This window comes from Lepidochelys olivacea, assembly GCF_965140295.1.
Source record: "Lepidochelys olivacea isolate rLepOli2 genome assembly, chromosome: 4".
Classification (NCBI taxonomy): domain Eukaryota; kingdom Metazoa; phylum Chordata; order Testudines; family Cheloniidae; genus Lepidochelys; species Lepidochelys olivacea.
In genome coordinates, this window is record NC_140414.1 from 94,937,213 (window position 1) to 94,947,123 (window position 9,911).

Below are 9,911 nucleotides of genomic sequence, written 5' to 3' on the forward strand. Positions count from 1 at the left end.
CACGAACTGTGTATGACAGATACAATTAAGTGTGTTGCACATACAGCCCAGCTGAATAAACTCTGCTTTCCTGCAATAGGCTTTGCCATTTCTTGTCTTGCAATATGAACAAATCATGAGACAATTCCTCTTTCTCATGCAAACTCCAAGTAAACCAGCTATGCACATGGAACCTAAGAGAGTTTGAGGATAAAGTAATACTCCCTTGCAAGCTGGTGCCTTCACACAGAGAAGTTGTGCAGCCACTTTTCTACCAACAATATAATTCATAGGCTGTAGCAGCAGGGCCTCTCAAAACTGTGAGTTTAAGTCTCTGGATCCATGTTTATTGTGAATCCGTTGGTCACTTCTTCTTCCTACCCTGCCATCACACCTCTCCACAGGTAAAGAGATGTAATGCAGAGCAGAGGTGGTTCAGTCACCCTGCACAAATTCTCTGTGGCTACTCTCCATGCTTGCAATGGAACTACAGCAGTTCTGCTGTATTTGGGGCCTTCTATGCCTGGGAGAGAGAAGGGAGACAGCATGTAGTCTAATTAGAAAAGCTTGCTTAGCTGGCTTATGTTCCTTTTACCTCTGCAGAAATTTTTCCATTCATCCTACCAAATAATAATATATTGCTCTCTTCACCCCTAGATCGCAAAGGACTTTACAAAGGAATCTGTATCATTATCCCCATTTAACAGAGGGGAAACAGAGGCAAAGAGGGGAAATAACTTGGCCAAGGTCATCCAGCAGGCCATTGGTAGAGCCAACATATTCTAGAATAAGATAAGAACTTGGTATATTTCAGAATAGTGAGATATAACACAAATACTTTTTTATCCTCTTCTAAACAGTGCTGCATCTCAAAGTGAATTCTCAGGTAACTTACTATGTTAATCTCTCACTTTGAAGTGTTCTTTCCCATTGTACTGCTCCCAGAAACAGACTGAGTGGAATATAACCTGCAGAGGCTTTACTGTGCATGTTAATAGGTTCTTTGGTATGTCCCATCACTATGACAAGCTTTTTAAAGCGCCAACATTTTGCAAAACAAATGGCGAGCTCTTCAGCTGATGTGAATGGCCAGGGCTTCATTGAAGTCAATGGAGCAATGCCCATTTACTAAAGATTTAGCCCAAAATCATTAATGTAGGGTTATGTTGTGAAGACTGCAGAATCATAACACTGTTATTAACCAACATTTTAGAGCCTTGAGTTGGCAAATGGAAAACAAATGAGTGTGGGGTTATTAGTGATTAAAGAGACTATAGGTTTAGGCCATGTCTTTTGAACATGGGTGCTTAAAGTTAGGCATCTAAATCCATATTTGGGCACCTAAATAAAAGTGGCCTGGTTTTCAGAGGTGCTGAGAAACTGCAACTCCTGAAGAGGCTAACAGAAGCTGCAGGTGTTGATTACCTATGAAAATCAGCCCATTTTTATTTAGGTACCTAAATATGGATTTAGATGCCTAACTGTAAGCACCCTAGTTTGAAAAATTTAGCCTTACTTCAGAGAAGGAACTGAAGTTTACCCAAACCATTTTCTTCTGTAAATCTTTTTGGCCTTTTTGAAAACTTTTACTGAATAGGAAACACAGAAAGGAAAGTATCGCTTGCATGATTTTGGTATTTCAACATTTGGTCACAACCAAAATCAGGAAGTGAAGAGTCATGCAAAAAAATAAAGGAAACAAACCAACACAATTTACCAAACGTCCCTACACCTTGGAAAATGTCTAGGTGGGTCCAGTTTGAACGTTGAGAAAAGATATGGTTTTTACTTTATATGAACTGGTTTCCACTTCCTCAATTGTGATGAGTTGCTTTACAGGTGCTGGTTAAAATGTTGAGACTTTTATCAAAAGAATTAGTCATACCATATAGTTATAACTAGAGCTGGTTGCAAATTTTCCAGCAGAACAGTTTTCCATCTAAAAACCTGGATTTGACAACATCAAAATGTATCACAGCAACATATTGATTTTGTCAAAATTTTAATTTCAATATGGTTGAAATGTTTTGTTTTTACTTAATATAATAAAATCTGAAATTATGTTAACATAATATGTTTTCTGCGTAATATATTATACTTTCATAATATAGTTTAAAAGTTGAAATGATAAAGTCAGAATGAAATGCTTTGACCTCATCTGAACAAAACATTTCAATAAAGTGAAATGAAGTATTTTCAGAATACTTCATTTCACAAGAAATTCTGAGATTTCTACTTTTCATCCCAATTCAGGTTGAAACCAAATTTCAAAATCTTGGAATTTCCCACAGGACAGAAATTCCAAAGTTTGACTAGCTCTAGTTATAACCTTACATCATAATCCTGTTGTGTTAATAATGCCACAAGCACTGACTGGTCAGATTTTATTTTCTTTATTGAAGAGCACTGCAAACTGGCGAGATTCTTCAGATGATTACTCTCAGTACTTTACGTGAATACACACATGCATGTACTAGTTTTCAGCTGAAAAAAAATAATGCCCTCATAATACTTTCAAAATATCTTTAATACAGTACTTAGATGTGTCAAATTCTGCTCCCAGATGTGCACATACAACTCCCATTGAAATCAGTGAAAGCCCCATGGGTATATTTTAAAGCAGAATTTGGCCCTAATGTTGATCTGTTCACTAATGATGAAAGCAAACAGATTCTGCAGCTGAATTCATTTAGAAATATCAAACCTGATACAGGATTATGTGGCAGAATTTCAAAACTATAGATATTCATAATTTAACTTTTCTTAAGATCTGATTATAGTTTTAATAGAAAGACATCATCCACATATTATTGGCACTTAGTCCATGTTGTCTAACCAGTTCACCAAATGATTGCATTAGATGATTAAAAGGACTGGAGAGAGATCTGATCTTTGTGGAATTCCAGAACTGAGGTCTCTAATGGTGGAGGTGCAGTTTCCCTCCAGGAAGAACTCAAACCATTTTAGTGCATTATCCTGGACCCTTGCTACCTTTCTCAGGTGAGACAACAAAAATCTCATGGTTAGGAATGTTGAACACAGCAGAGAGGTCCAGGAGGATGAGAATGGATGTCTGTCCTCTAACTATTGACAGGAGGAGCTCATCTGTCAGTACCACCAAGGCATTTTCGATTCCATGTCCTGGTCTGAATCCACATTGTGCCAGGTCTAGAATGTTAGCTTCAGTGAGATGAGCTGGTAGTTGGCCTTTTGCTAGCTTCTCTGCACTTGCTCAGGAATGGGAGACTGGACACTGGCCAATAGTTGGCTTGAACTGAAATATCCTGGGTGGGTTTCTTCAGTATTACATATTTGAAGGAGGAAGAGAAGATTCCTTCTCTGAATCAGGCGTTGGCTATTTCATTTAGGAGTGACACCAGTTGTTCAGTGACTCCCTTTCACAAGCCAGGAAAGGCACGCATCAGAGTCACAAATCTTGGGCTGAGCCCGTGACCCAGAGTGTCTGGGGCAGCCCTCACTGAAAATGCTAAGATCAGGGCAGGCTGCAAAAAGGAGAGCAGATTCTCCCAAAGACTGGTTGTTAACACTGAAGTTAGACTCACCAACCAGTCACCAACTATGCTCCTGATCCTCCCCACCCCCACACTGGTTATCAAGAAACAAAGAAAAATAAATCACACAGCCCCCTTTATTGCATTCCAGTTCTCTGGCTCCCAGTAAGCACATAGTTTCAAATAACTTCTCACTGTACTGGACCTATGTTCACTACACATAATGTTCTTCTGACCCCAAAGGGCCAGCCACATTGCCAGGTCAATATTAGTTTGGATCCTACCCAAAAGACCATGTTGCCAGCCAAACATTTAGTGCCTAAAACTAAAGGTTTATTATAAAAGAAGAAGAGAGTTGTTAAATGATAAAGCATTCAGATAGATACAGAGGTTTCAGAGTCCATATATCAGGTTCTTATCACTCTTGGTGAGTTTGCTGGCTTGAAAGTCTCTCTGAAACACATCTATAGCTTGGATGGGTCATTCCATCCTTTGTTCAGAGAGTTTCAGTTTGTAGAAATGTCACTCCAGAGGTAGGAAGTAGGACTGAAGACAAAATGGAGATGATGCAGCTGCCTTTTATATTCTTTTGCCATGAGGCTTGTACTTCCTGTGTACCAAACACAAGCTTCACAGCACATAGAAAAGCCTTAGAGTTCTTTGTCCATAGGCATGTTCCTACATGGCTTGCTGACTCATTAGGTGTAGTCCCTGGCTTTTTCAATGGGTTTATTGTACAGCTGATGTCCCTTGATGGGCCATTAAGCTGGCTTCCTGCTGATACCATTCTGTCTGGGGGTGTCACCCAAAAACACAAGATTGGAAATACAGATTTACCATACATATCTATAACTCACAATACAAAGGTGATACAAATATATAAACAAGATCATAACATTTTTACTGACACCTTACACAGCATATCTAGCATCATCCAATTTTAAAATATTCATATTAATATTACAAATGGTCACCCATATTCCATACTGTGCCTCCTTTAGGTTATTTAGAACTTCTTGATTAGTTAATGTACTGAACTCTAGGAATGCTGGTGGGCTGTTGTTGGGGATATAGGTAGAGCAGATCCATGCTGTTTGAGAAGGCTTCTCAAATGTGCATGATCTTTACAGTGAAGTAGAATAATAGTTCTTTGCAACACTTGGTGCTCTGCTCTGCTGCAGACTGTGGGCATTCAGGCTTGATGAAGTGGTTTACCACCCTGATAGCTCCTTGGGGTGGGATTTTCCAGGCTCAGTGAAGGCTGATAGGAAGGTTCTCTTGGCCTGCAATACAGCCTAGGCCTAAGCTCTGAGGAACCTGTTATGTTTCATCTTGTTTGAATCAGCCTTTATTTACAGCCGTTGGTGCTTGAGTTTCTGCCCCTCTTTCTTCATCTGGCACATAGTGTCAAAACTAAGAAGCTCTGTGTGGGTAATGGGGAAGAAAGGGCTGTTTGGGACCCAGTGTGTCAATGGCCACGGTCAATGGTAATAATTCACCAAGTGTTTGACTCCTTGTCAAGGTTCCTTCCCCAGTCTGAACTCTAGGGTACAGATGTGGGGACCTGCATGAAAACCTAAGCTTACTTTTACCAGCTTAGGTTAAAACTTCCCCAAGGTACAAACTATTTTACCCTTTGCCCTTGGACTTCCACTGCCACCACCAAACGTTTATCTGGGTTTATTTATTAGGAAAGCGTTGTTTGGAAACGTCTTTCCCCCAAAAATCCTCCCAACCCTTGCACCTCATTTCCTGGGGAAGGTTTGGTAAAAATCCTCACCAATTTGCATAGGTGACCACAGACCCAAACTCTTGGATCTTAAGAACAATGAAAAAGCATTCCGTTTCTGAAAAGAAGGATTTTAATAGAAGTAAAAAGTAAAAAAGAATCACCTCTGTAAAATCAGGATGGTAACTACCTTACAGGGTAATTAGATTCAAAACATAGAGAATCCCTCTAGGCAAAACCTTAAGTTACAAAAAGACACACAGACAGAAATATCCATTCTATTCAGCACAGCTTAATTTCTCAGCCATTTAAAGAAATCATAATCTAACGCATATCTAGCTAGATTACTTACTAAGTTTTAAGATTCCATTCCTGTTCTGTCCCCGGCAAAAGCATCACACAGACAGACACAGACCTTTTGTTTTTCTCCCTCCTCCCAGCTTTTGAAAGTATCTTGTCTCCTCGTTGGTCATTTTGGTCAGGTGTCAGCGAGGTTATCCTAGCTTCTTAACCCTTTACAGGTGAAAGGATTTTTCCTCTGGCTAGGAGGGATTGTAAAGTTGTTTACCCTTCCCTTTATATTTATGACACTCCCCATCCTGTGGGTGGGGTGCTATTGTTCTTTATCAGGCTTTGGAATCTGTTGGAGTCCATGAGTCTTCCTGGACAAATCAGCATCACTGATCTTTTTGTTGCCTGGCTGCTGGAAGGTCTCTGACCACTGTCTTAAAGAGGTGATGGTCTGTCCAAGATAGTAGCTGGGTTGTAAAGTCTCCTACCTTGACATCTAGGCCAAAGATCATGTCCAGGGTGTAACCAGTTGTGTGGGTTGAACCAGAGATGACCTGGGAAAGTCGTAAGGAGGAAATGAGTTTGGGGGCTTTTGCATCTGCGATCTTGTCAATGTGTGTGTTGAAGTCTCCCAGGATGACTTGACTGGGTTATTTCACCATCATTGCCAACAAGGAGTGAGCTCCTTTATGAATGCTTTTGTCTGAGGTGGTGTATAAATGAGCATACAATCTAATGTGGTGTTGGAATTATTAAAATATTAGATATTTTTCATATTTATATACTATGGGAGACCACCAGTCGTTAATTTAACCATAAATTCCTTTATGAAATCCAAAGGACAAATGTAATTTTATACAATTGCTCTAAATATTCCTAAGAGTCTAAAAATAAGCAAACACTACTCCCAACACAGTAACAAAGTATTCATAAGCATGTGATCAGTATACTTACACATAGGCCAGCCAGAGGGAAAACCATCTAATTCTGGCATATTCCAGGATGATCAGGTAGGGTCTGACAAAGAACCCTCAAATTCGTAACTTTTTATACCCTTTAACAAACCAATGATGTTATTGCCAATTACTGACTTCAGCTAAAAAAATCAATTTAAGAAAATTCTCCCCACATTCCATTCTTAATACGATAAGATTTACAACCTCCTTTATTCCCAAAGACTTTCCTCCCCTCCTTCTCGGTGATCAACAGTTTTTCTATTGCACCTGGGTTCACATAGGCCCTACCTTTTGAGATAACACTAGTATGTTGGCTCCTTTTAAGACAGTATCCTTGCAAGTGGATACATAAATTACAATTTGACTAGTCAGGGGACTAATCCCATCTGCAGAGGAACTTGCTGCTAAGCTCTGTTGATGATCAAAGATTGGTTTGCTAAAATGTCACTTCTACCATGGAATTTCGGCACATCAATTTCTCTGCCTGTCACCACTTTAGGGACTGACCAGGGCATTGATTCTAAAGAAGGTTGATTCAAAAGAAGGTTGTTTCAAAACTTTAGCATTCACAATATCAACTTTCTTATTGAGCATACAGAATTAGTAGATTCGTGGTGACAGGGAGATTCCCATCTCTACATGCTACATTACCATGCAATATTTGGGTGCAAGATAGAGATTTTCATTTCTAAATCTTTACCGTGAGTAACTCCTTTTCTCTTTCATTCTCATTCTTTCAAAGTCTCTGTGCTTTAGGCTTGGTCTACACAAGGAGCTTATGTCAGTATAACTACATTGCTCAGGGGTGTGGAAAATCCACACCTCTGAGCAACACAGTTATACCAATTTAACCCCCAGGCTGCTCCAGTCAACATAGCTACCGCCTCTCAGGGTGGTGGAGTCACTGGATGAAATCCTGGACCCTTTGAAATCAATTTAGGCCATGTCTACACTACAAAATTATGTCGACCTAACTTACATTGGCATACAGCCACTGCAGTTATTAAATTAATAGGGTGTATGCTCACTTGGCTCCTTGTGTCAGTGGTGCACAATTGTATCAATTGTATTGTCAGTGTGGGGCATTGTGAGATGGCTCTTAAAAGCCAGTAACAGTCGATGTAAGCAATGCAGTGTATACACTGACACTGCGTCAACCTAATTACATCAACCATGATTCTCTGCCAGTCAGGGAAGTGTTATTCAATCAGCGAAAAGAGGCACTTATGTATGAGGGAGCCAAATTTAATTGAAGATACATCCTCAGGTAGGTTGAGGGAAGGCAGCTTATGTTGACCTAACCATGTAGTGTAGACCAGGCCAAAGCTCCCATTCACTTCAAGAGGGCCAGGATTTCACCCAGTGTGAATGAAATGGGACCAAATACTTCCTCTTGTAATGCCACTGAAATCGTTGGAATTACACCAGGGGTAAATTTGGCCCATTGTTTTTTTCCTTTTAAATTATTTGCTAATAGAGTGGCGGGGTAATAGACTGTTATTGCATGCCCAAGTATAGAGACTAGATAAACTGTAGCTATGACTGCTTGGAACAGCTTGTAAAACAACCACAGAGACACGCTAGGAGTCGGACAGTCTAGAGCAGGGGTGGGCAAACTTTTTGGCCTGAGTGCCACATCGGTGTTGCAAAACTATATCGAGGGCCAGGTAGGGAATGCTGCGTCTCCCCGAACAGACTGCCCTGCACCCCCTATCCGCCCCCTCCCACTTCCCAGCCCCTGACTGCCCCCCTCAAAACCCCTGACCCATCCAACCCCTCCTGCTCCTTGTCCCCGACCGCCCCCTCCCAACCACCTCTGAGGATTCCACCCCCTATCCAACCCCCCCCGCTCCCTTCCCCTGACCCCTATCCACCCCCTCAACCCCTAACAGGCCCCCCGGGACTCCCAGGCCTATCCAGCTCCCCCTGTTCCCCATTCCCTGACCACCACCCCCAGAACCTCCACCCCATCCAACTGCCCCCTGCTCCCTGTCTGGCCCCCAGGACCCCCCGCTTCCCACCCCCTTACCATGCTGGAGGCAGCCGCACCACCCGCGTTGCCCAACAGGAGTGGCAGACCAGAGCGCTGGAGGTGCAGTGTGCTGAGGCTGTGGGGGAGGGGCCAGGGACTAGCTCCCCAGCCAGGAGCTCAGGGGCCGGGCAGGATGGTCCCATGGGCTGGATGTGGCTCGTAGGCCGTAGTTTGCCCACCTCTGGTCTAGAGGCTTAAACCAAACACTGTATGTCACACCAGCAAGGAAAAGCAAAACCACAAATATACATCTGCTACTGAGATTCCTTAAAGGTGACCAGCCAAAGGAGAGTTAAAACGGAAGTGTGAAAGGGAGGGGAGACTGCTTGCTTTTTACAACAAAATTACAAGTCCCACCTAGCCTATAAGACCCTATGATGGCTGAAGAATGAATGAAATCTTGGCACCATGCAAGTCAAAAGAATTAAAGCTGAGAAACTGAGAGGAGTGGATTTTCAGTCAGAATGCTTTCAAATCTTTGTTTTTGTTGACACCTATTTAACATTAATATATAATTGACATGTTAGAGAAAGGAGCCTTTGTTAAAGTTCAGCATCCCTCCCCCTTCAATTAAGGTGTGAGAGCTAACAGCTGGGACATACAGGAGGTCTGTCAAACAAACCAGGGAAGATCAGAATTGATGTTCTTGATCATTCTTGGATAAAAATAAGCATAAAACAAAACATTATATTTAAAAAATCCTCCCAGACCTTACTCATCATTGTCATAAACATACAGCTAAGGGTATCTTAAAATCCCTCCTTACCTGTAAAGGGTTAAGAAGCTCAGGTAACCTGGTTGGCACCTGACCAAAAGGACCAAAAAGGGGAGAAGATACTTTCAAATCTGGGGCGGGGGGGAGGGTTTGCTTTGTTCTCTTTGTTGGTTCTCTCCGGGTCAGCAAGGAATCTCCCAAAGCCCTACTTGAATTAAGCATCTAGATTACAAAAATTGTAAGTAAAGCAAGGAAATGTGTTAGTTTATCTTTTGTTTTAGCTTGTGAATTTTCCCTGTGCTAGAGGGAGGTTTATCCCTGGTTTTTGTAACTTAAGTTTTGCCTCAAGGGAAATCCTCTGTGTTTTGAATCTGATTGTCCTGTAAAATTACCTTCCATCCTGATTTTACAGAGATGCTTTTACTTTTTTTTTCTTTATAATAAAGTTCTGTTTTTTAAGCATCTGATTGGGTATTTAGTGTCTTATAAACCCAAGGGTCTGGTTTGTGCTCACCATCTTTATTTTTCAAGCCTCCCCAGGAAAGGGGGTGTAGGCTTGGGGGGATATTTTGTGGGAATAGGAACTCCAAGTGGTCCTTTCCCTGATTCTTTGTCTAAATCACTTGGTGGTGGCAGCATACCTCAGTCCAAGGACAAATAGAGATTTGTGCCTTGGGGGAAGTTTTAACCTAAACTG